The 26921-nt window shown below is 41.6% G+C and overlaps 1 protein-coding gene across 2 annotated transcripts in view; it reads right to left on the bottom strand.

Moving 5' to 3' along the window:
* Grem2 (gremlin 2, DAN family BMP antagonist) overlaps positions 1-26674 on the bottom strand; it is an 88127-nt gene extending 61453 nt beyond the window's left edge. The window contains exon 1 of one of the 2 annotated variants that reach the window (NM_011825.1): positions 26336-26582. The gene's annotated coding sequence lies outside the window, so the exon portion shown is untranslated. Of the gene's footprint in view, positions 1-26335 lie in introns of both variants that reach the window. The other variant, XM_006496826.4, reaches the window with a different exon arrangement.
* Positions 26675-26921: the final 247 nt, after the last annotated feature.

A 26921-nucleotide genomic window follows, 5' to 3' on the forward strand; every position in this document is an offset into this window, starting at 1 on the left:
GTATGAGTTCACTAAGTTCTACCTGTCCCTTTTGCATTAGTTTCAATATTTCTACTTTCAAATGTAAAAATGTGCCTTGTAGACTGTAGTGCAGATTGACGTTAAATGTGTTTCCTATATATCCTGCCTAATGGCATATCTTGCTCAATTCTGTATATCCTGCATGGTATACTTGCTCATTTTTATTGCATATTTTGTCTGGTGTTGTTTATGATACAGTGCTTAGTTTGACTTCAGACTCTCTCTATATCCCAGACTGGCCATGACCATGTGGTCCTTGCCCCTTGTCTCTGGAATGCTGTAATTGTGGACATACGCCATGACATCCAGACCCTAGTACTCTTTTGCGAGCAGGTCAATGAGATGCATATTTGAAACCTTTAGCCAATTTTCCAGATTACTCTGTATCTCTATTTATAGGCAGTGTCGGAATGAGTCCTTCCTTTAGAGTGGCTCTCCTTATGTTCTTTTCCTGAGTCTACAAAGCAAAGATCTCTTTTTCAATTTAATTGTAAAGCATTCCCAGAAGTGTCAAGAACCAAATAAATTGAGGCTCCTGAAAACGAACATGGAATTGAGTCAACTGTAAAATAATGTCTCCGAGACTTATTTCAACAGTTCTAAAATTAAAAGCATGTTTCTTCTGTCATGTGTCATACAAGAAAAGAAGAGAAGAAATCATAATGTGTTCCTAATTTAGATTCCTCTTCTTTACCACAAACATAACTTTCTCTAACAGTGACACACACAACTATGTTCTGCCACACTTGAGTCCGCAAGAGATTTCTTGTTTTTCTAATTTGGTTCCCACCCTTTGGACATTGCAAAGAGACTAGAAGCTGACTGTGGTGACACCCGAAATCCCAGCATTTGGGAGACAGAGACAGGAGGATCAGTTTGTAAGGCTAGCCTGGTCTACATAGCAAATTCCAGGAGAGCTAGCACTCCAAATAAGATCCTATCTCTAATTAAACGAAATTAAATTAATGTAATTGAGTTGTCTAAGCATCAACAAACCTAAAGCAATAATAATAAGAGGCGGAGCTACAATAAAGTGTACACAGTTTGAAGACATGCTGTAAACCAAAGCATCGTGAAGCATTTATCCTTGAGAAACTGGAGTGTATAACATCAGTCTTCATGGCAAGTTTGAAAATGTTTTGGTAACTCATAACTCTAGTGAACAATCCAGTGAGTAATATTATTGATATTTCCATATTAACCATATAAATTATATATATATATATATGTATATATGTATATATGTTAATTACATATACTATATAAAATATTTTGTACTTTTATTTAGTAAGCTTATAGAAATTCACAATGAAAATTAATAGAGCATGGGCCTAATGCATGTGAGAAAGGCTACAAGTCTAGTTAACTGAACTAAATAAGTTTCCTATTTACTAAAGACAAAATAACCAGAAACTCAGCCATCATTTCTTGAGAGTACCTCTTAACTTAGTTTATGTTCTGACTAAGTTCCTTCCGGTATCCCATAGACATAGAGAAGCAGGATCCTGGGTACACTGACGTCAGCAAAAGCTGGGCATTGCCATGAAGCACTGGGGTTTGCCATCCACCCCTCCTCCATTACCTTGAGAAGGCTTTGCCTGCTCATCTTAGGAAGTAGGTATAAAGCCCCTTGATAGGACACTTGGTTGGCCCCTCAGGGGCTTTCTGAATGATGCTTCTCATTAGTCTGTCACATTTCCCAGTCAATTATTTTGTTTTGATTTGTTTCCAACTTGCCTCCACCCAGGCTCCAAGACTTCAATTTTCACTGCTGGTGAAATAAATGAAATTGGAATTAGTAACAGCTGCTATGCCATAAATCTATATGCACCTCTGCCAAGAGCACACAAGCTTTAAGGATGCATAAGAAAGTTAATAAGGTAATCGCGTATAAAAAGAGATCCTGGGGTTAAACGGCAGGGCTCAAGTGACCACACAGACAGCCACTCACCTGCCCAAGAGGCACAGTGCAGTATCTAGCCCTGTTTTAGACCACAATCTCCTAAACACATACGTCCAGTCCTACATGAGTTTAATTGAAATGCCGATATAGAGATTCCTCAGTAGAACTTAACGAAGGAGAGGTCTACAGGTAGAATTTGGGGATCTCATTGTTTAAAAAGCATTTTAAAATGTATTTGTACTATTTTTAATTGTGTGAGTATGAGTCTGTATGTGGTGAATACATATGTGTGAGCATATGAATGCAGGTGCCCACAGAGACCAAGTACCCTGAAGCTGATTGTAAGCCACCTGCTGTGGGTGCTAAGAGTCTAGCTCAGGACCTCTGGAAAAGCAGTGCACTTTCCTAACCAATATCCCTCTCCCCAAGGCCCAGGGATCTGCATTTTTAACCTGGTGTTATGGTACGGCTAACTTGAGGATGTTAGTTATCTATCCTTGGAAGCCTGAACAGTTCATGAGCTGGGACATGTGGCCACTCTCAACCACTCTTGCTCTCTTCTGCACTCCCTCCTGTATCTGAACAGCTAGTACACAGTTTTCATTGAAAGGCACAGCTATTGTGATCACAGGGAGAAGGGTAGTTTAGACCATTGCATTGAGCACCGATGCTGTCCATCACATGACTTCTACCCAATGAGAAAATGTCTTTCACACTCAAGGACCCATCTGCCTTCTGGTGTTTTCTGATCTAGAAGATTTTCTCTCTTTCTCTGTAGACGCCTTTTTAGCCTTCCACAAGGACTCTCAGAATCACCCTGTCCCCTTTCCCACACAGCACTGACTGGAGAAGCAAGAATGACAATGGCAGAGTATGTCATTTCTGTCACTTTTTCTTTTCATCTTGTCCTATCTGTGTGTGCACCCGGGACTACACAACTGTGTGAAAATCACATGTGAGGATCAGATGTCAGTGCTGAAGTTTTGTGCTCTCGACCTCCATTTAGAGACAAGGTGTTCAATGAGCAGGAGCTTTCTGCCTGGCTAGACAAATGGACCAGAAAGATCCACGGACACTCCTATGTATGGCTGTATGGATTACTGGTCCATTCTGCTGTGCCCAGTGTTTTACATGAGTGCTACGCATTTGAACTTAGGCCTTCATACTTGCACAGCAGGTACTTTGCCAGCTGAACCACCTCCCCAACCTCCTCCTATTCTTTCGGTCTCCTTTTTTTAATTCTTGCTTATGAAGTGGGGGCAGGGATCGTCCAAACTGGAACTTTGAGACTAGGGGTGTGGCTCAGTGGTAGAACTTATACTGAGTTCCACCCCCAACCCTCCATCCCTATCAAAAAGAAGCCTCTAGGCCTCAGCCTACTTATTAAGTGCCAGAACTTTATCTGAGAAACCCCTATTCCCTGTATGCTTTGAGGAGTAGCATGTGAGAATCAGATTAGACAAGGAAGTTACATAAAAGAGAATTGTACCCGTAACTTAGTTGCCAGACTAGGAAGACAGTAAAATAAGACAGGCATGTAGGGTGACATGTTTAAGAAGGCCCAGGACACGGTGATAACTGTCTTTCCACAGTGACAAAAGGATGAAACTCCTTAGTACAAACAATCAACATGGAGTGGATGAAAGAGAGACATACCAGAGACTTCAGTCTCAGGACTCAAACTAAGGTTCTTAGATAATGAAATATCCTTCCCAGATTCTGAGTGGATGCTCTGAGTGCTCAGAGGGAGGGGGCTTATCACCCGAATAAGGTGCTCCCCAAAATAGTTTCTCCACTTGAGCTCTCAAAGGGAGTCTGAAAAGAATTAAAATACTTTTAAAAATCATATAGCCCACGTTTAAAAGTGGAGAAATGAAGCAAACCAAATCCATGCAGAATTCAAACAGAAACACCTTTCTGAGATAAAGGTCAGTGATGGGGACGTGTCTGAAACAGCCTAAAGTCAAACTCTCTCTGCCTCAACATAACGTGGACACGAGGACGGCTGTGTAACGTGGTGGCATCATCTCCAGAGCATAGAGTTACTCGAGTACTGAGGACCATCGTGTGCCAAGAACATGGATGCTATTAATACTTGCAAAGCTGCCTGGACCAGAAATCCATCACTTGCAGAAACACAAGTCCTTCACGATCTAGGGTAATTAATATAGTTTGACTTTCTCCTGCTCTCTGCTTAGCAGAGATGGATGACAACTCCCTTTTCTACGAAGGACAAAGCGATCTCTAGAGAGATTTCTCAGGGAGCAACCTTTTCTTCTGTGTGCCTCTTAAATGTTTAGTGAGTTGAGTGCAGAAGCATACCCCGGGTGGAGCTCTGGGACCTGGTGTTGGGAGGTAAGAAAGGTAGTTCCTAGGAATAGAGAAATGAAGCCAGCTCCCAGCCACACTCCCACAAACCCAAACCACAAATATGCACATACTGCAGAAAGCAGATCAATCAAGTGTCCCTTTTGTACCTCTGTTAGCTCCTTCAATGAGAGTTGAAAGACCTTCATTTCTGTTCCTACAAATAAGGTCAAGTTCAGAAGTGTTGGGTTTAGTTCTTTACCCATCTCCTCTTGAGGATACTTTGAGCAAAGAAATAGAGGACTCCAAATTCTTAGCCAGACCCTGTCATGAGTGCCTGTGACTTCAGCTACTCAATTGTCTGAAGCTCATAAGAGTAAAGTCAGCTAGGGTTACAGGATGAATTCAGTTCCATCCTGGGTGATGTTATGTACCCCTGTCTCAAAATAAAGAGTAAAAAGAGGGCTAGGGAGATCCAGTAGGAGATCACTTGCATAGTATATGTGAGGCTTTGGGTCCAATGCCAATAGACACTATTCCCCCACACACACATACACACACAAACAAAATCAATTGTTCTTTCAAGGTTCAAGCCCACCATCCTTTTTTTACAAAGGTAAACTAAACTGGATACATAGGAGAGTACAATAAAATAAAGAAAGGGAGCCTCAGACCCTAAAGCAATCAGTGGGGACATTTGAAAATATACAGAGCACATATTACCAATATTTCTGGGTCAAATTAGCTGTTCCCTCTACCAGGATGACTTGACTTTCTCTACCCTCCGGTATTAATTCTGCTTTTCCTATTGTGGATCTAAGTCTTTCTTAGTCATATAGGCCAATACATAAGTTAGAGAACACAGATCAAAAGAAAACTAAAATCACCAAGAAACTTAACTCTCAAAGAAAATCTTTAAAAAATTTTACACTATATTTACAAAGATTTTTTTTCCAGGCTTCTAGGATCTTACTAGTGTTCCTTGTGCAGCAAGTTCTCTAACCACTGAGAAATCTTTAAAGGCCCCAATACAGTATAGACTATATATATTTCAGATGGACTGGAAAATGTTCATTTGTCTATTTTGTTGGTTGTACTTGATTTTGAACCTACTCTAACAGTTCAATTTCCAGGCTTTCGTCTGACAAGCAGATTGCTTCGAAGGAGAACACTCTGCTGTATTCGCTCATCACTACCATGTTTTATGAATTCTAGCTTGATACGCATGGCCTAGCACCATCCTCTTCAATGGAAGACTGGTGTCCAACTGCTCTCTGAAATGTACCATACCTGGAGGAGCCCAGGTCTTCCCAGGGGCATTCCTTAATTCAATGATTGACAGGTGAAGAGGATCAATAGTAAAGTCTCTCACCTTGAAGCAGTAATGAGCAATGAGATATATTTTGCACTGTTTTTCAGTGCTATCACACTGGATTAAGAACTCCTTTCCAGTTGGAATTGCTAAATTCTAGGATTAATGTCTGCTTTCAGGGATCCTTAAACTCTGGTACCTACTCATGATTACTTTGGCAACAGAGGTTCTGGCAGGGTGGCCTGTAATTGCTGTGGCAAAAAACACTGTGGAAAATTTACCTAGTCAGCAAGTAGATGATTGTGTTCAGCCATGAGCCATATAACAATGCTACCCCAAATGAAAGACTACAGAGGTATACCACAGGAGTTCCAGAGATGATGACATTAAATAACTCCTCTGCCTAGTCAGTGCACTCTGTGAGATTGGCAACTGCTCATGTCCATCCTCCCTGTGAGAATGACAGAGCAAACAAACCTAAAATGTCCCCAAATGGTGTCTCCAACATACCAAGGCTAAGAGAATGACATGGAAAAGGAGATGGGAATGACCTATGAGTTGGAAGGTATGGAAGAGACCTTTGAAGTGCTGTCCTTTAGACATGCTTATTTCGAGCATGAATTTATATAGTTAATTGTACTAGACCATCAAAAGTTCAGGTCAGCTAAGATTCTGGCATAGACAAAGAGGTGCTCCGCAGGCCCTTCTCCTTACTGAGAAACTACTGACAGGTAATTTCTACAGAGGGAGGATCATTGCTTCGGGGAGAGGATGCCTCATGCTCTAGTGCATGGCCCTACATCCATGCACATATAGGCAGCACTAATTGGACCTACTGGGCTATTTTATTTTTAAAGACATGAGGGTTTGGAGCGGGTGCCTTGTATTTTGTGGGGAATAGAGAGTAGACTCAGTCATATTTCTTTGTATAATTGTATGAAATTCTCAAGAATGAAGAGAGCTTTCTATACACTATAACATCCACAATATGGGTAGTGAAAAGCACCTTGATAACAAGAGCGAGTGTCCACATTGCTGGTCTATGTGGCTACCACACTCTCCCTTTAGTCATTATTTTAGAGAGCACTCCTAGTTATTTTAATAAAAACCAGTTATTGTAAAAAACTGATGTGGGTGTTATATGAACATTTTGTTTCTAGTTCCCATCAAAACACCTCATCCAGTGGCTAAGTAGGTACATTCTAATGCTGTCACAGTAGCATAATTGCCTAACAAAGCCCTTCTCAGAAACATTTCTGTCCATATATGAAGCAACACCATACTGTTCTTAATTTCTATCACTTCAGCATTTTGCATATTTATAAGAATTTGGAGCTGTCATAGCCCCATCTGTTTATCTATCTATCTATCTATCTATCTATCTATCTATCTATCTATCTATCTATCTATCTATCTATGAAATATTGCAAACAATCTGAGTTAAACACTTTTCTTGGGTAAGGTGGTACATGTTCATGTAGGGTATTAAAATCAAGCCAGTATCTAAAACCTCTCCTTTCTGACTACATAATTACACATCTACAAAATGATACTAGTGTGTCAGAAATAAAGGTGAGTTGGGATGTATGAAGGGCTGAAATAAATAAAGCAGTCTTAACTGCTCTCCTCCTCAGCAAGAGAGGGATGGTTTCCTTGCCTGAAGCCTCAGACATTTTAGAATTCTGCATTCATTGTGTCTGTCCAAATGCTCACACCCTTATATTAAAACTTAGCTTAGAAGCCACTGTAAAAGATAAGCAAGTATGAAAACCTACAGTAAGAAAATGTATGGGAATGTGATTTCTTTCACTTGAAAGAGTCAAAACCAACCAGAATGGTCCTTGATGGTAGTTAACAGCTTAATGCCTACAATTTATTTCTGATTCTTCTCCCATCTTCCTGCTTCTTTGGGCTAGTTCCCCCAGTAAATTTGAGTTAGCTTGGCACCTGAGGTGAGTCTCTCTACAGTGCACTGCCCTGAGATCAGAGAGTTGTAATTGAGGACCAGCTGACCTCCTGCAGGCTCTACTGGTGCATGTGGTGGTATGCATAAATAGGCATGATTCCAGGCAGAGTGTAGTAGGCATCCTGGGAGAGGTGCAAAGTCCTTAGGAAGGATGGAGGAAGGAAAGAGAAATTCTGGCAGAGGGAGAAGCTGGCTGGAACAGGTGGCCTTTAAGCTGGGCCTGGAGAGATGGGTAGGATTTCAACAGGCGGATATTGGGTGGGGGAGGGGGAGAGCAGAGCTGGGAACAGAAGGAACATAGAAGAATGCAATGCTGGCTCAAATGAAAGGGATGGTGGGTTATCAGGGCTCATACAGAGGTAGAAGAAATGGATCTGCAGTGATATGGAGAAAGATTTTCATCCTCAGTGTCCAGTAATTTCTATTTGGAGAGTAGTGTTCTGTGAGCAGGGAAGCAGCATGCATAGGGATGGATCTGAACTTTAAGAACACTGATCTGAGAACTATATTTTATTACATTTGATTGATTGATTGATTTTGTGTGCAAGCCTGTAAGTTGACACATGCTGTGGCATTCACGGGGAAGTCAGAGGACTAATTGGATAACTTCTTCCTTTGCCCTGTGTGTTTCCCAAAGATTGGACTCAAGTCTTCTTCCCCCTTTCCCACCGAGCCATCTTGCTGGCCTGTATATTTCTTTTATTGGGTGTTTTTCACTTTGCTGTGCTCAGCCATTTTATTTTTAACACTTTGAAATGAAGTCTCACTATGAAATCCAGGCTGCCCTGGGATTTCCTAAATAGCTTGGGTTGGCCTTGAACTGGTGAATCTCCTTGCAATTATAGGTGTGTGCCAGCCTTCCACAATACTGGTTTCTTAACTGAAACTTGCTTGACGAAATTTCTCTGGCCGCTCACTGATCCTATTTTCTATAGCCTATCTAACATTATTTTTTAATATGTACATGTTTATTTTTTAGCTCTGACACTATCATTGGCTGCTGAGAGCATGAATCATACATTGCCTGTCCATTAGCATCTTCCCAGAGCTTTTCAGACTGACTAGTACAGAGGAGGACTCAGCATGCCCTTGTTGAATAAATGAACTCAATAAAATATAGTTAATTGGCCAGGAAAGAAGTTGTGTTGCTTGGAGATATGTTTAAATACACAATTAAGTGTCTAGCAATAGATACTGACTTGTAGGAATCAATCTTACTGCCCAGTGTGTATAAAGAAATCTCACACTACTTTTAGGTGGCTATTCCTCTTGATTTCTTTATTCTTTTATTCCTTCATCTTCCACTTCCAACATTTCCTGGTCATTATTTCAACTAAGGGACAGGTCTGGTAAATTTCCTGATGATCTGGTAAAGACTGGTCATAACTAGTTTTGTCATAACCATGATTGTTTTTTTTTAAATGGGTGTGTACATGTATACGCAGGCCATCTAGTCAAGTTCTGACACATTTCTAGCATCCAACCTAGTAGGTCCAGGACCATCCCTGAAAACCTGGCTTCTAGATTTCCTGCAAGGTATGCTGCTACTTCTAATGCTCGGGATGGAAAGTAAATGGCTCAGAACTCTGCCACAGGACGAAGTTCCCTTTTAAAATGTTTGAATAGGCTTTTGGTTTGTTTGTTTGTTTGTTTGTTTGTTTGTGTGTTTGTTTGTTTTAATCAAGAGTCTACAAATGGCTATAAAATCATACAATTTTGTTCTAAAGATATAAAATTAGATGATAGGAGACTGGACTCCCAGCTACAGTGGGAAGAACTGTCAATTCCGAGGAAGATGCTGGGAGATGAGCCATCTTTACCCTGGCGTGAAACATACATCTGAGCAATTGTCAGTGTGTCAGGGAAGAGTGATGCAGGATGATTTTGTTTTTGAGACAGCATCTTTCTTTGTAGCTCAAGTGGGCCTCAAAATTATAATCCTCCCTCTCAAATGATAATATGGATGTGTGCCACCACTTAAGACGATTTTTTTAATTGAATTTCATCTGCAATGGACGATTACTGATGAGTGCATTCATGATTTTTAAAGGTAACACAGCTAGAATTCTGAGCTCCAATTCATCTCATATGCCATTCACATGATGAGAGATTATCCTGTAACTACTTTGTTTGTACCCATGGGTAGCAAAAAGAATAATCCTAATGCCAGCTTTTCAGACATTTTGAAGATAAACGATACTTTTCAAAGAGATCGACATAATAATTTTAAGCTTTAAAACTTCTTAATGGAAACGATGCTTCTCGGCTGTCTTCCGAGTTCACATAGCTGGGGATGGAGTGGAGCTCAGTGGGCTGCGTGCTTACCTAGCATACAAGATGCACCAGGTTCAGTTCTCAGCACCATTTAAACCAGGCTTGGTGGGATGAGTCTGGAACTGCAGCACTTCGGATGTGGAGGCAAAAGATTGTCAGGATATCCCTGAACACTTAGCCATTCTGAGGGTCTATGAGCCTGGGATCGATGTGATCCTGTCTCCAATAAAGCTCCCGTGTTTCATGTTGTCTGATGAATTGAACCTGCTGATGTTTTCCTGGATGTGTTCCTCAGTGATGTGGAGGATTCAATGGTTGTGAAAAGGAACAGAGCCTTTCCCCAGGAATGTCTTTGTGAGTGATGCTCTATGTGTGTCTTTGATGCTTTAGACATTGGGCCCTTCCTGCTGTCCATGGCGGAGCCAAGCCGTACAGTTTCATTATTCTCCTCTTACCAGTACTGTCAGGGACAAATTTACTCTCCTGACCAATACCCCAAACTGTGAGGCTTGAAACTGAGTTTCGTGTCTCCACTCAGCCCTCTGAGAGTCCAATCAGGCTCATCTCAACTGTCCCCTCTTTTGAGGAGCCTTCCTCCCTTCTGTGTTCCCAGCAGTGAGTAGTGGAGAATGAGACTGGTCTGTGGTCTGTGGACTCTAGGGTCCTGTACAATGGCATGGATCTTGTGTTCTCTGTGGAGAACCATGGAAGGCATGGTACTATGAGCTCAGCCTTCAGAACCACATACATTGAGAACTAACTGTCTCCACTGGCTATATATTGGGGTACCCTGGAAAAATTCACCTTACCGAGTCTGGGTCTTCTTCCTCATGGGATTATGTGGGGATTAAATAGGTGATGAGCAAAATCAACAGAGCAGGTGTCATGAGTAAAGTTCTTAAGAGAATTGGTTAGTACTGTTGCTGCACAAATATCTGCAAGTCACATTTTCATGGTCTCTGAACTGTGAATCTTTCTTGGGGAATCTAGCAGATCTTCCCCCAGTTAGGAACATCAAGAACACAGTAGGCCCTCAATATTTGTAAATGAGTGGGCATGATTGTCCTCAGAGTCTATTAAATAAGATATGGTCTGACCGAGACTGTGTTACTGGAGGGCTGACAATATAGTATTGACCAGTATGCACTTTTTTTCATGTCCTGATTTGCCCTGCAACAGCTCCAGCTCTGCTTGTTGTCCCGGGCAGTTTATTAATAGCACCCTCCCCTATGCTCTGAAAGCAATCTAGTTTGGATGATAAATGTTACAATCACCCTAGTTTTCAGAACAGTCTCATCAGCTCGATTCCCAGAATCAGAGTTCCTTAGCCAGCGATGCACACAGCGCACTAAGCCAGCAGCTATATGTGACAGGAGTCCATTCTGCAGAGGAAATGCTTAACCTTTGTAGCTGGCAGGAGAATGGAAGGGTAAGACTCAGTTTGTTCTTTAGTCTTTGTTTTCCTGAAAAATAAACTTGGGATGAATATTTGATGGAAATCTAAGAGGATGAGAAAAGTGACCTGGAAAATCCTTTGCAATTTAGAATGATTAGAAGGACAGTCCCACATGGGTAGAACTTTCCAGAAAGCAACAAAGAAGTCTAATAAATCCAAAACTAAATTTTCAGAGAAGACCAAAGTTGGTGTGTGCTGTTCAGCACATCCTTGATTGAGGGAACACCACCCCAGGATTCTATGTTGAGTTTGCACACACAGGTTAGCATGTGCCTGACAGCTTGGCCCACACCAAAGGCATGAGCAAAGAGGATGTTCACTTTACCAGCTCACAGCTCCTTTCTTTGATATTTTTGCCTTCTCAGAAGTCTGCCCCATCCCTTCTGTGTCCCCATTTCCCTGGTGTCCCCTCCCTCCTGTGAAAATGTGGACAATCCAGCCACAGTATTTTACTTTTAGATCAATCACTAAATCGCCCTATAGTATTTTACTTTCCAAATCATGTTCTGACTTAGACAACAAAAGTGTCATTCCTTATTAAGAGTCTCCAGAAATCCCAGAGAGAAGGCAACCTGGGCCAAGTTGTGCATCCTGGGCATCCTGGAGCTGTCTGAAGCAGGTCTAGCAAATGGACAGAGAGCACAGGCTTTGAAACCTGTTCTGGATGCCAGACCCTCACGATTGGCGGTGCGGCTTTGAGTGGCTTTGAAAAGTAAATGTGATTGTAGTTAGCATTTAACATTGAACCTGGGTCAGAGCCCAGCATGGAGGCCCAGAACAAGTGTTTGGTGGTTCATGGACAAGATACAGAGCTAATTTTTGATGAAGGACCGTCAACTTGACACTCTTCTTGCGAAGAACACGGATATTCACCGTCTGCAATGCATTTGGAAGATTAGACTTGGTTCCTGGCATAATGAGTGCCAAATCAGCCGTGGCAGTTGTTAGTTTTGAAGGGGCTTACTGATCAATAGACACTGACTTTGTTCTACTTGTTACTGGGGTACCAGGGACATTCCTCAATTCAGTGAAGAGATGGTCTTTCTGCCTTCTAGTGAAATGCCAAATCCCAAATCCAATGCATTATTTCATACATTCTTTGCCATGAAGGAAAACTTGTGTTTGAAGGGACCCCTGTGTTTCTCCAGGGGCCAATCCTAACCTTGACTATCCCACTCGCTGCTTACCAAAGGTCACTGCTGGGCACCAACCTGCTCTTATGAGGTGAATGTTCTTTGTTAACCATGCTACCAAGTACAGCCTAACGCACTCAGGTAAAGGCCCTGTTATGAAACAGGCTTTCCACTCAGCTGCTGTTAGTCACGTAGATGTACCCAAACTCGTGCTCTGATAGAAAAACAAACATTTGGTTAGCTCCTTGTGCACTTGTGGAGGAGAAGGGGGAAAAAAACGGGGAGTCTGACCTCTGGGCAGTCACTTTCCCAATCCTGTGTTCTGGCTGGTGTTCAAGTACACAGAGGCTGGAAACACCTCACCTGTTGGGCCCTGCTCTCTTCTACACTAAAAACCCAGGCAATGTCAGATATGAAACAAGAAACAAAGAACATGGTGACTTTTCTGTGTCATTGTTCCTTGGACCATATTTTTCTAAGGAGTTACACCTGACTGTGATTTGCCTGGATTCCAGTGATCTTTGGATTTTTATGATTGGAGTTACAGGACATCAAGCAGGTAAACAAAACCAAAACCAAAACCAACCAACCAACCAAACAAACAAACAAAAACAACCAAGGCCAAGGCCTTTGGCTCTGGAATACAGCAAAAGACAATAGCCAGAGCTTAGCGTGTGGAGAGCACAGGCTGCCAAAGGTGACTCTCGAGGCTCAAGTCTGCAAATCATCCAGATGGTGTAGCCACCACTAACTCTAAGCATTGAAACTTCACAGGACACTGTGGGGGAAGAAACTGCATTCCAAAATGACACGTGACAACCAATAAGCTAACCTGCTGAAGAGAGGGTGTGTGAAAGCTCTACACTGCTGAGGACTGGGAGCTGGCAATATTCTTCAGCACGGTGCATGCTTACGTGATCACCCTTGTTAAGAAAAACCAGAGATGCAAATTCTTATGGTCACCCTGTTCCAATTTGCTTTGCTCACAGGCTGTTTAGACTATTTTGATGGTGATGGTGGTGTCCCGTTCTCCCCCCCACCCCGCCCCTATGTGTGTGTGTGTGTGTGTGTGTGTGTGTGTGTATACCTCACACATGCAGGTGCCTGCAGAAGCCAGATGAGGGCACCATATTCCCCAGAGCTGCTGTTACATGTGTCTATGCTGCCTGGCATGGATGTGGGGAACAGAACTGAAGTACTCTGGAAGAGCAGCAAGCAATCTTAGCCACTGAGCCACCTCTCCAAAAGCCCTTGCTTTTTATTTTTGAGACAGAGGCTTGAGAGTACCACTAATTAGCCTGGAATGTACATCGATCCTTGTGCTTCACATTCTGAATATGCTGGGATTACAGGTATGTACTCGGCTTACTTTACATATTATACTTCATTGTTTAGTAGTCTCGGGGAGCAAATGTAGGGATTGGCACACACTAGGTAACGTACAACCACTGGGTTATATCTGTAGCTCTTGCCTGCCTTACTTACTTGTTGATATTTTATTTACTTTCTTATTTTCATAGGTAAGCAGGGAGCTCCTGGAAGGTAGGGCAATATCCTATCCTTTTTCTATTTCTAGTGCCTGGCACATGCAAAAGCTCAATAAAAATTGATGAAACATGCAAAATCAGAACGTTGACAAAAGGGCTTACATTCTAAACCACTGACCAAACTGTTGGCACCGTCTGTGACTCTGTCACGTTTCAACAGAGACCTTTACTTCCAATCTTCATGCTGTAAGGTCTTTAAGCATCCACCCAATGTGGTCTGACTGTCTGCTCTATGCCAGCTACTGAGGCAGCTATGCAGATGGAAAACATCTTTCCCTTTACTTTAGCAAGATTAGTCTCTGTCATGAATCACACTCTGTATATTCAGAAGCCACCCTAATAAATATCACTGGGTTTATTTGATAGCTCTGGCTGTCATTTGAAACAGAAAATCAGTCCAACACCACTGCAGTTAATATCAACTCTAGAGCTCCAGGCCTCAGCTGGCCAGCATTTCATCATATGGAGACAATCTGAATTTTACTGCCATCAAACAACAAGGGCAATATCTAATGGAAGAATTAGGAATGCCTATCAGCTTTCACAGTGCTGCTCGGTGATTATAAAAGTCCACTTTTGTGTTGCAACGAAAAGCATTTCTAGTAGCCAAACTATTGTGCTGGTGTGTGGTGGGTGCAGAGAGCTTAGTGGCCTCTCTGCCTTTGATCTTTTGAATTTCTGAAGTTGTGAGATTTTTGCATGCTACGATGATAATATGGGAAAGCATACAACCACTATAAAAGGAAAATTTTTCTATTAGTCCAGGAATAATCTCTTATATAGCGAAACCACCTGACAGAGCCATGTGGGCACATATCACCAGTAAGAAGACCAGAGATATTTTTACAACTGTGGATTATTTTCCTCCCTTTGTACAAATCCATATGGTGCCTATTCACACATCAGTCATCTGCAGTGGTGTCTCATTCGACTCCAAGAATAGAATTGAAAATGTTTGCTCCCAATTTCTATAAAAATAAAACTTGGTATTAGTTGGTCTATTTTTCCACAGGCACATTTCTCTTTGGCAATGGCATGTTACCTTGACTGGAATTGGACAAGTGTGAATGGAGCTACCATGAAATATGGGTGTTCTTCCCTGGATACATTTGCTGCTTCTTCAGTGGATAAAACTTGGTCTACTAGGAAGAGTCCATTTGCCTGCTGAGTCACCTGGAGACACTGGACTGCTATACCTCATCCAACCAATCTGCCTGGACATCCATCTTCCTACCCAACCGTCCATTCTCTCACCAACCAATAATGGTTGGTTGAAAGTTGTGTCCACTATTTATTGGGAAGCCTTTCCCAGGGAGATGTCTGGCTGTGGTATATATGCTATGGTGTATATTCTATCTATATGTCTGACTAAAAAGTGCCAAGTGCTTCCTTTTTTCCCATTTTTTATTAGGTATTTAGCTCATTTACATTTCCAATGCTATAGCAAAAGTCCCCCATACCCACCCCCCCACTCCCCTACCCACCCACTCCCCCTTTTTGGCCCTGGCGTTCCCCTGTACTGGGGCATATAAAGTTTGCAAGTCCAATGGATCTCTCTTTCAAGTGATGGCCTATTAGGCCATCTTTTGATACATATGCAGCTAGAGTCAAGAGCTCCGGGGTACTTCTTAGTTCATATTGTTGTTCCACCTATAGGGTTGCAGTTCCCTTTAGTTCCTTGGGTGCTTTCTCTAGTTCCTCTTGTCCACCAATGATTGAGAGTAGACTCTGACAGACTCATTTCTTTCCTGAGTCCTGTCCAGAGGTTTCATCTGCTACTTAAAGGAATTCTAAGTATGATCAAATAAGCCAGTCCAAATGAGGCATTTAGGTTACAGGAGACACTGGTTTGGGAGTGGGAGACAACTTGAGCACATGGATCACAGAGATAATCCATTCTAATGCTATACAAATCCTTTAGTCCAAACAGAAGGGAGGAGGAGAGTCATTGCATTCATTTAGGGAATCCCAAACTCACTCCAGTGCCTGAAAATCCAAGAGGGAAAGGCAGTGGTTGCCATTGCTACATTAGCCCCCAGCCCAGATGAAGACATTGCTGGTTTTCTAGATGAGATTGAGATAGTTTCATTGGATCTTAGCCTTGGGGAGTCTAAGCTCTGAGATGAGTCCTAAGACAGTACTGAAATGAATAGGAGAAAGCTAAGATCCTCCATTTAAACAATAATAAAACTTCCCCTGAAATCTATTGTCAGCAAGTATAGTGCTTTTCCCCAGCTTGGGCAACCTTCTGGCAGGCTGCACATTGGACCTCTGTGAAAGGCTGTAGCACTTCATGTGCTGTTGATTTTGGTTCCTTAAGAGTAGAGTGTTGCATGGGACGATGGTGTGGAAGAAAGGATGGGAGAATGGGGAGGCTGGATTCTAACACTAATTAGTTCTACAGTGCACCAACTTATTTTGAAAAACCAGGCAACTTCTGTGCTAACGCTGCCGTGGCTATAAAACCAGGAGACTAAATAAGTTTTATCTCTATCTAAAGCTCTGGTATTTGTAGCACACATGCCATGAAGAGGCAAGAGTCATGACAGCAACACAAAGTCAGATCTGCCCAGCTCTCCAGAGATATTCCCCAAGTCTTCCTTGGAAATGATGTTTTGCTTCTCCAAAACTGGGGAGACCTTATTTGTTCAAGTTGGTACTGGTGTTTCTTGCTTTTCCCCTTCTGTACTTACTGTTAACATACACATTTTGCTTTCTTCATGAACGCTAAGCTCCTTCAAAACATGGTCCATCTTTTGATCTCTTGCCACGTCTAGCCCTGGTTCCATAAATACTTGCTAAATGAATCAATGATCCTCTGAAAAGTGTCTGACTAGCTTTCCATCCAAATAATTATTCTTTCTACTTCAAAGATAAAATTGAGACCCAAACACTCCAGCTTATTTATCTCAGTTTACAAAATTGAAGTCTCAGTTACAAAGTCCTTAGAGTAATGAACTGTTCTTTCATAAACCTTCACAGACATCCATTCTGAGGACTATTCCATTAATATCAAAACAATGAGCAATAGTAACAACAGTAACATCAATAATGATAATACCAACTACACCAAGAAAAATAATAATTGAATGTTTTGACTGGGTCACCTTTCTAGCTCAGAACATGCTTTTTAGGGAAATATTTCAGATCTAAACTAAGTAAAATCAGAAGGGTTATTTCTTATATTATTTCCCTACAAAGTATTATTTTTAAAATATGGTCACTGGTTCTATAACCGTGCTGACCTCTATATGTGATTTTTCATTCATTCACTTGCCAAACATTAAATATCGTGACTCAGATGTAAGGCAACAGAACACAGATATGAAGTTGCGAATAATATGATCTTTTCAAGAGCTGACAGTGCAGAAGTGGGAAGAAACCATAGAAACAGCAGTTGGATATAGGATGAGATTCCGAATGCAGACAAACTCTCACTTTTCGGGACACGAGCTCTACCTGTCAACTGGCACCGCAGTCATTTAACTTATCTTACTGGAAATTACTGATGTTGAAGACCAACCATTAAAAGTACAAAGACATGTGCTATGAAGTCTTTCTACAAGGACTCTTCTCTTGTGGCATAGCAGTCTGGCTCAAGGCAGGGAAATTCAAACAGAGGAGAGACAGTCCGTCTACATTCCTCTTTCTTTTGAGCATGGAGGGATTCCTTGGAGGTTGGTGCTACCGAGACCTAATTCTGTGTGAGAGGCTTAACCCTGACAACTAGGTCTCCTTTGTCCCAACCTTCAGCACAAATGTTTTGCCTCACATTTCCAATAGTGACAGTTGCAAGTGTTAGAAAAGCTGGCCCCTAGTAAGCCTAACTTACTACCTGTGAGGTAAGGTTTTTATATTTTGTTCTCAAAATACCTCTTTTGGGGGAGGGTCTGATAAAGTCAATATAGGACATTATAAAGATATACACATATATTATGTAAATGATAATAAATGAAAGCATCTGAATAATGCTAATACGAAACAATACTATTCAAAAAGAAGTTTAATTACTACTGTGGTTTTGAGGTTGTAAAGAGTATCAGCAATATTTTGGGATGTACAAATCAACAAAACTTTCAAACAGCTTTTTTATTCTACACAATTGTGTTAAGACTACTATTATCTGATACATTCATGGCTAGGATGGGATATTTTCACTACAGACTGGTAGAATTCAAGATGTAATTGTGGGAACCATTCAAATTCTCAGACTCTGCTAAATTTTTGTGAGACTTCTAATGTAAAAAAACATCTAGATGTTTTAAACATGCCCTCTAACCTTGGCATGGTGCTGCAGGTCTAGTATTCAAGAATCTGAGGCAAGAGAGACAGGGCTGTGAGTTCTGTTCTAGCCTGAGCTACATAATAAGAACCTGTATAGCAAAACGAATGAACAAACAAACAAACAAAATCAAAGCAAACAAAAACCTGCTATCTGAAATTAATACTGAGCAAATTCATGTTCCAGTTTCTCTTAAATTAAGTTTTTCATCTGAAAGTGATGACAATTCCCCCCAATTTTTCAGTGATGTTACTTTCTTCTTCATCATGAGGAATTTCTAAACTTTCAAATTAAACAATATAACCAGAAAGTGAGCTTGTGTTCCAGACATAACAAGGAGCCTTCATCATGGAAGATAACACTCTGGCATCATCTAATACATTTTCCTGCACTTGGAAAATAATCTATCAGAATAGTGGACTTCATATTTTTAATGCTTAAAGAGAAATATGTTTGTAAGGAGAACAGATTTTTAATATTTGCTTGACTTTCTTACCAGAATAAGCATTAAGGTGTTAGGTACATTGTGGCACAGAAAGCAAAAGAGGAAGGAAAGAGGGAATGAGGGAGAGACTAAGGAAGGGAGACAGGGAGGGAGGGAGGGAAAAGTAAGGAAGAAAGGAGAGAGAGAGAAAGAGAAAGAGAGAGATCACGACAGAGTTTGTCATTTATTTAACTTCTGGTAGATATGTATGTTTGAAACATTTGTAGACCATATCTCCTTGGAGATAAAGAACAGTCTCCTATCCTAGCTCTAAATTAGGTATAGCTGGATCTTAGTGGACTCAGACCAGATACAGTTTGTTATGCACCAGTTCTAGTCTGGGAAATAAAACATTGAATAAGAATCATTCTTCATCCTCAGGGATCATTTACAAGTTGAATGGAAGATGTAAGCAAAAACTCACCCAGGAAGTCTCAACCTCCACTTAACTGGATGGAGTGGTATGTGGGACAAATGTAGAAGGAAGTGAAGAAAGGATTTAAATGGCTTAAGGTACAATAGAGTTCCTGTTGTCAACCAGCTTCCTTAATTAAGCAAGATTGACACTGTATTTTCAGAGTGTCGTGGATTATGACTCGCATCAAATATCTCTTGTCTTTCCTATGTATGATACTCCACTCTCAAGGGCATTCTCTTTCCTTTACTGTAATAACCTATATCCTTGCAGAGTGTTCTCTAGATCACAACTTCTCAGTACCTACTTAGGAATACTTGAGGGAAGGGTAAGGAATGTGGGTTTGAAAGAGAAGGGCTGCAACAGTTTGACTAGTGGTACTGTGTGTGTGTGTGTGTGTGTGTGTGTGTGTGTGTGTTTTATGGAGGGTGTTGGAAGCCACAATACTATTTCAGGTGCTGTTTATCAGATGCCATCTACCTTGATTTTTGAGACAGAGACTCTCACTGGCCTCATGCTCACCAAGCAGGTGAGACTGAACGATCAGCAAGAGCGTAGATCTACCTTTCTCTATCTCCTCAGTTCTGGAAATACAAACACACTTTGGCCTATCTATCTTTCGATCTATCGATCTATCGATCTATCTATCTATCTATCTATCTATCTATCTATCTATCTATCTATATATCTATATATCATCTATCTATTTATCTTCATCTATGTGATAATCTGAAAGCTCAAAGTGTTGATTAACTCATCTGCAAAATGGGGATGCTTCTGATGCTGATAATAGCTCCTGTGTTTGTACAAACCACATGATAGCTATGAAATGGTTAGCAGAGTCACATTTGTGACAGCTGTTTTTACAGAAAGAAGAACAGAGCTGAAGTCTAAGACTAGTATGAAGCACAATGATACACTCTTGTTTATTTAGTACAAAGAACGAACATGGGGGAAGTGGTAGTTTTCCCAGGGAAAGATGTGAACATGAAAACCAAGTTGCCTGACTTTCCAGGTTTAAATATCTTTCACAATGCATAGATAATCTTCTTCTAGATCAACAAAGTACTAATATGATTTTACTTTCTGAACCAAGCAACATTTCTAGTTTGCCTCCTCCAAAGATTAGGGACAAATCGAACTCAACGACGTTCATATTGTTTGTTGAGAGGAATTCTCAAAGATGCATACTTGAATCCACATGCCTGTGTTGTGCAAACATTTTCATAAAGGATAGTTTTGAGTAGACTCTTTGAGTAGAGGAGGTGGTCCCAAGACATGAAACATGATCTTATTCAAGAGACTGGCATAGCTATAGCACTCAAACAGACTTCAGTTTGAGTATGTCTTCATGTGTTTAGTCTATGAAAAACAGCATGAACATGTAACTGATGCACTCGTTTGTATATGCACTAAAATAAATCAATATTAACAGCACATATATAATTCTCATGTTATTACACAAAGAGGCTCAGTAGCTATCTGAGAAATCCTTGCTTGTATGATTGAATGAACAGTTATATTTGCAGCTATTCAATGTTGTGGTTACATAAACACTCACTAATACCTGCATTTTTTTTTGATGGGGACCAAATTCACTGATCTGAGTAAATATGCCTCTTGCTATCTGGCACATGGCATGCATTCACCAAATGTTAGATGAATTGTAGTTTTTCAAATGAGTAAAAGGGATGGGGAATTAAAGATCTCCTGAAAAGCTGGAGAAACTTAGATGCCTAGCAAAGGTGATTGGTGGAGAAATCACGTTTTTTTCCATTTTTTATTAGGTATTTAGCTCATTTACATTTCCAATGCTATACCAAAAGTCCCCATACCCCCACCCACTCCCCCTTTTTGGCCCTGGCATTCCCCTGTACTGGGGCATATAAAGTCACATTTTTACACCTACTTAGTTCTACACATTTATCGGCTTTTCTCCAATGCAACTAAAGTAATTAGAAAATATGACAACATTCATGGTATAATTGCATAAAAGAGGTTAGAGGCAAATACAGGTTCACGGATGAATAGGCTGGCTTCCTTTCAGCCTTAAGTCATGGTTACAGAGCCAGGTTGAATTATATTTTTAAGGCACACAATATCTCACCTAGACAATGTCGGGCTAGAATTTCACATGAGAGCGTCAGGTGGTCCCCTGCCCTGTGTCTTCTCTCCCACTTGCTGAGACACTGAATATACAACAAGAGAGGAGAACGGTATGCTGAGAACCTGTACTAGCCCATACCATGAAAGTCACATTCGAGAACATTTGTGTTGTTGGTGTCACATTCTTCAAGACCTTCCCTTCTAGAGAACTTTCCTAAAGCTATGCATTTCCTCTCTTTTTGATTCCCTTGCAAAAAAAAAATCATAAACAGCCTTTTAATGAACTCTTTGCCCAAATGTGTCTTTTTATTAGGGTTATTATACCAGCCAGAATTCTCCTACCATAGTTTTTTTTTTCTTTTTTTTTTAATTTCAAAGTAGTCTTTAGAAAAAGGGGGGATGTGCGGTGGTTTGTTTGACTATCTGAAAGGAGTAGGTGTGTGGGATGCTGAGCCACAGTGAACTGGAAGCAGCAAAGGAGCTCTGGATCTTAGACCAGAGGTTATAAATTATCCCCCAGTGTCTGGGCTTAGCCTTTTCTCTCTTCCTTGCTATCCTCCACTCTTGCAGAAACGTACTTGGTTCCACAAGGACCCTGAATAAATCTATCCTTCCACAGAGCTTCAGCATGGAGGCATTGCACAGTTCCAGAGAGCAAGGAGGACTATGCCAGAAACCCATTCAGCTAAAAAACGGGGGAGAACAGAGACACACAATGACCTCACTCTTCTCCCAGACACTAAAGAATTTTAATCTTATCCTTGAAACCCCTTTTCTTTGACTCAGGGACAACCCACCTTGAGCAGAGTACATGGCCCTGGAGAAAAGAAGATATGAGTGCTTTCAAGGGCTCATTCACGCACACATGGGCAGCTCCCTGAGCTCGGAGTCATGCTTTCCTGACAAAAAATACCTTTTCTTTCCTTTCTCTGAGGCATCTATCCTTAATCCAGGCCATCTCACTCACAGAGAAGCAAGGCATTCCCAGAATGAGACTTCTCTGTGATCTCCAGTGTGGATTCTAAAACCCCACTTGGTGCTTTCTTCTCAGCCTTCATATACAATAGTGAGCTGTATGGTGGATGACCTAAAGAAAACAGACACAGGATCCCCAAGTCTAACATCTCTAAACTGCTAAATGACACCCGAGGAGGACACCTGGCTACTTAGCTGTCAGCACTGCCAGTCACACCCTATAACAGTGATGAACTCTTTCTTTTATGAACTTTTAGAGTATCTCCAAAGATAGAAACAGCACAAGAAAGGACTAAGCTCAGAAACTGAAGAATAATGTAAGATTTATCACCTCTGGTCTAAGACCCAGAGCCTCTACTGCTGCTACCAGTTCTAACTCCAATCACTACGAATTAGATGATAATTAGGAAAGGCTGGGTGTTTAAGCATCTCTGGGCCTAGAGGTAGATACTTGATTCTTGGTTTGTTAGCATATCTTAGATTCTGCCTATCACTGAAGCAGCTCATTCCTCATCTCTCATTTTAGAAGCCCAGTTTTCAAAAGTATCACTGATTATGCAGAGGCCTTGAACTTACACTTGAGACACACAGTAATGGTTGGTTTTGCTGATGAAACAGCAACAAACAAACAAATAAAAAATATTATTCGTGGAGAAGCCTTAAGGAACACCAACCTTCCTTCTTCCCTCTTCCCTGTATTTAATTTCTCATTCTTTCATCTTCTAATAGTATAAAGACTGCTTGATTAGAGTCAACAAGTGAAGTTAGCGAAAAGAAACTGAAGCTGAGCTCCCTATTAAATAGTTGGTTGCTCTCCTTATTTCTGGCAACTCCAACTGTGAAGCAAAACTAGCAAAAAAAAAAAATCCCTCTGGGTGACATATCTCTTCTCTAGACTCTACACTGTGTTTTCTAGAAGGAAGAGAGTACATAGATTGAACAGGAATTTTGTAGGCATTGGGAAATTGGTACAAGCACATGAAGAAGCAGCATCATAGTTTTCAGAGTTTGCATGCTGCCCTCTTCTGGCTTCTATGTCCAGGCTTGTCAGCACATCAAAAACTGTTTATTTCAACCCCACACCTGTGTGTAGTATACCTGGGAACACAGAAAAGAGTGTTGAAAATATTCAGGACATCGCATCAAATCTATATCCTTGAAGCTAACCAGAGGAACTTGACTCATTTTCCCTCTGGCTCCTGGATTCCCATTTGAGGCTGTCCACCGTCACAGAGTCTCACTTCACATTCTTGTTGCGTGAGACATCTTATTCTCCACCCTCTTAACTCCCACACGGCTCTGGGACTCATCTCTACCAATTAGTGCCCCACCAAGGGCTGGGACTGTCAATGTGCTGGAGAGGCAAGGAGATTTTCCTACTAGAAGTCATGGTAGTGGCAAGTACGCCAAAGAGATAGGTTAGTGTTGCAACAAATGGTCTAAGGACCACATTTTTGTAGCCTGACATGTGATCAGGTTTGGTTTTATACATTATTAAGTCCATGTGTACAGTTCTTAGAGACAAGAGAGTTATGTGATAGGAGGAGAAGCAGGTAATTGAAGAAGCAGATGCCACCATCGATCAAATTTATAATTACATGTCTTCCTCTTCTACGCAATTCGTCTTACATGCTGGTCCTTTGTGCGACTGGTCAGAAGCCCAATATGGGGCACATTTTCTTGGGTTGGAATAATTCATTGCTGTTCTCCTAACTGCTTGAAAGAGTCTAACATAGTGCTCTTGCCTGCCACCTGGCATATTTGCTGTCATTGCACTGGAGCACAAACCTGGCTAACCCAGCCTGCAGTGTGCCCAAGAGACTGTGGTCTACCATGGTTTACTCTTGGACCAGGCAATACAATCATCTCATATCAGTAGAACCCAGGACCCAACTCAGGATTCAAAACCATTCTCTTGAATCAAAAGAGAGCTAAGGTGGAGATGTTTTAAAATATTTGAAGGCATGTGATTTGTTTAAATTATACCTTACATAGTTTGAGGAAATCTAGATCTCTGGCTGGCTATTGTAAGATGTAAAGAGAATGAGGATCGGAGTGCCTCTCTCCATAAAAATGATAAGCAAAAAACAGTGAATAACCAAAACGCGGTGTATGTATATGCCTAGACCCCCATCCAGATATAGACATGTATCTGAAAGCCACTCATATATCTCAGCCTATACAAAACGACTGTACTCTCACTTAGTCAATGCAATGTACCCAGCATGGCTTTGGAGTTGAATGGCAAGGAGAAATGAGTTATAGGATACTGACAAATACTCATGACAAAACTATCCAGGCTTGCAGGATGTCTCAGCGGCACCAGCCTGACGGCCTGGGTTTGCTTTCAAGATCCCAATATGGAAGGAGAGAAGTGGTTCCCTAAAGTTTTTCTATTAGCTCCTTACATGCGCACACTCACACACAGACACACACACACCAACAGTAATAATAATAACAATTATTATTATTATTAAGCTCTTGTAACTACAAATAGACTTAAGTTGGGTGAGTTGCATGCAATGACTAGTGAACATTTTACAATCAGTTTCTCAGAGGATGTTAAGGATGAGATATATTTCTCTACAGTACTAACATGTTCTTCCTTAAACATAGCATTTACCCAGCACATCTATTGCCTGTCAAGACTTTTTTAAAAAAATGTCCCATGTGATCACTCGCTTTGGTCAAAGGGCAAAAATGTGACATTTTCCTAACTCCACAGTAGAACGACGCATGCATTCTTCCTAATGACGAAAGAACACAGCCATCTGATTAAAAGAAAATGGGTCGACGTAAACGCTCCACGGTGATATGCAAAGTGAATAGCTTTCTTATAACTTCCTTATCTTGCTTGGGCAGGCACAAGATTTGGGATAAGGGCAGTGCTGGAACTCAGGAACCGGAGGGGGGATGAGCCAGCTCTGAACTGTCAATGAATGGGTCTCCATCAGCAAATACCAGGAGCTGACTGAGTAGAGCGTTCCTCAGATTCTGCATCTGATGGCCCACGTGACATCCTGAAGAGACCCCTACTCTGTATCCCCATTCCAGGAAAAGCACTTCGTACAGAGGCTAAGGCTGTGAATATCAGCCCTGAGGACTGTCCAGGACCAGTCCTTTATCACAATTACTCACTCAGTCCCGTTGGCTTTTCCAGGAAGATGGAACTGATTAAGCAATGTTAATTGAATCATAAGTAATCAACATGGGGGAAAAATTACATAACCAGCTTCAAAATTGTGAATCAAACATGGCAAATTCCCAGGAAAATAGCTATTTTATCGCCCCCCCCTTACCTTTCACCTCAAAAATAAACACAGAGAAATCTATACCTTGGACGATTAAACAAAACTACGAACTACACATTTCATTGCCTGGAAATGTTTATATTTTGTACAAAGTTTTTCAGTTCATAGTTTTAATTATGTAGCCCAGGCTGGCCTGGAACTCACAATCCTCCTGCCTCAGCCTCTTGAGTACTGGGATCAATTCGTATGCTTTTAACCTAATTTGAGAGAGTTTAGAACTCATCCTGTCAGGGGTGCTGAAAGACAAATGTATCATTAATTGATCAGTGAAGGTAAGACTATGACAACTGCATTTTTTGTTTTTTGTTTTTTACTTGCTGTCTCCCTTCTTTCCTTCTCTCCTTCAGACACAGCCTAAATACATAGTGATATTTCAGCCATGAGGCTGTATCCACTTTGGTACATGCTTAGGAAATCAAGACCATGCCCAAATCCTCTGTGGCTTCCTGATCCTACAGGGAACACATTAACATATTAGGTAGGCTGACTATATTCAAAACCTGCTTTCTAAACAATTACATGTTGGGTCATCATTAGAATGCGGGTCACCAAGGGGAACCCTCACTACAATGTGCAGATACTGGTGTTATTTATTTAATTAGTTAATTTAAAGATCGCTGTGAAGTTTAAAGGTCTGGGCTTTCCACCTACGCAGAATCCAATAGGTGAATCCACCTGGTGGCCCCAGCCACATGAAAGCAGTGTAACTCAGGGGGCATTCACTCGGCACTTCTCTGCGAACCAGCCAGCCCCGCGGACAGACGTGAATCTACCCTAGGTGCCTTAGAAAGGCAGAAGATAGAAACCTGTGCGCAGTCAGATAGGTTGTGACAAGCCGCATACCTGCAATGACGAGATGGAAGCCTCCTCCTCGGTTCCCTTGTGTGTCTCCCTGTCCCTCTCCTCTCTGTGAATGACAGGATCCACAGCGGGCTGTGCGCCGTATCGTCGGGGGCAGCCGCAGCCTGGTTCTGCAGGAGGCCTGGGAAGCAGCGAGGGTGTGCGGAGCGAGCGGAGCCCAGTGGAGCGCACAGAGGGCGGAGCGCGTCCCAGCCGCGCCTGCAGATGTGGAAGGAGCTGGAGACAGCACTGAGTCCTCTAGGCGCTGCATGGGGATATTATCACAGGCTGGAGTTTCTATTGGCTCAGAACACCAAACAAATCACACCAGTCACCCCTCCTTCTCGGGCTTCACTCAGCCCTCGCTTCTCATCTAACCCACAAATACTTCACACACACACACACACCCCAGTCGCTCTCTGTATTTCTCCCTTCCTCTTTGCAGACTGTGGATTTACAACCTTGTGGGCAGCTCTTAACATTTTGTTTAGCAGACTTCCAATCCAAACCTTGTCATGTAGAGAAATCCACCAGCCTCTTTACCCGCAAACCCCATTCACGCCTTCAGATCATTCTCTTTAGGGTGGAC

This window comes from Mus musculus, chromosome 1 (genome assembly GCF_000001635.26).
Source record: "Mus musculus strain C57BL/6J chromosome 1, GRCm38.p6 C57BL/6J".
In the NCBI taxonomy this organism is placed as follows: domain Eukaryota; kingdom Metazoa; phylum Chordata; class Mammalia; order Rodentia; family Muridae; genus Mus; species Mus musculus.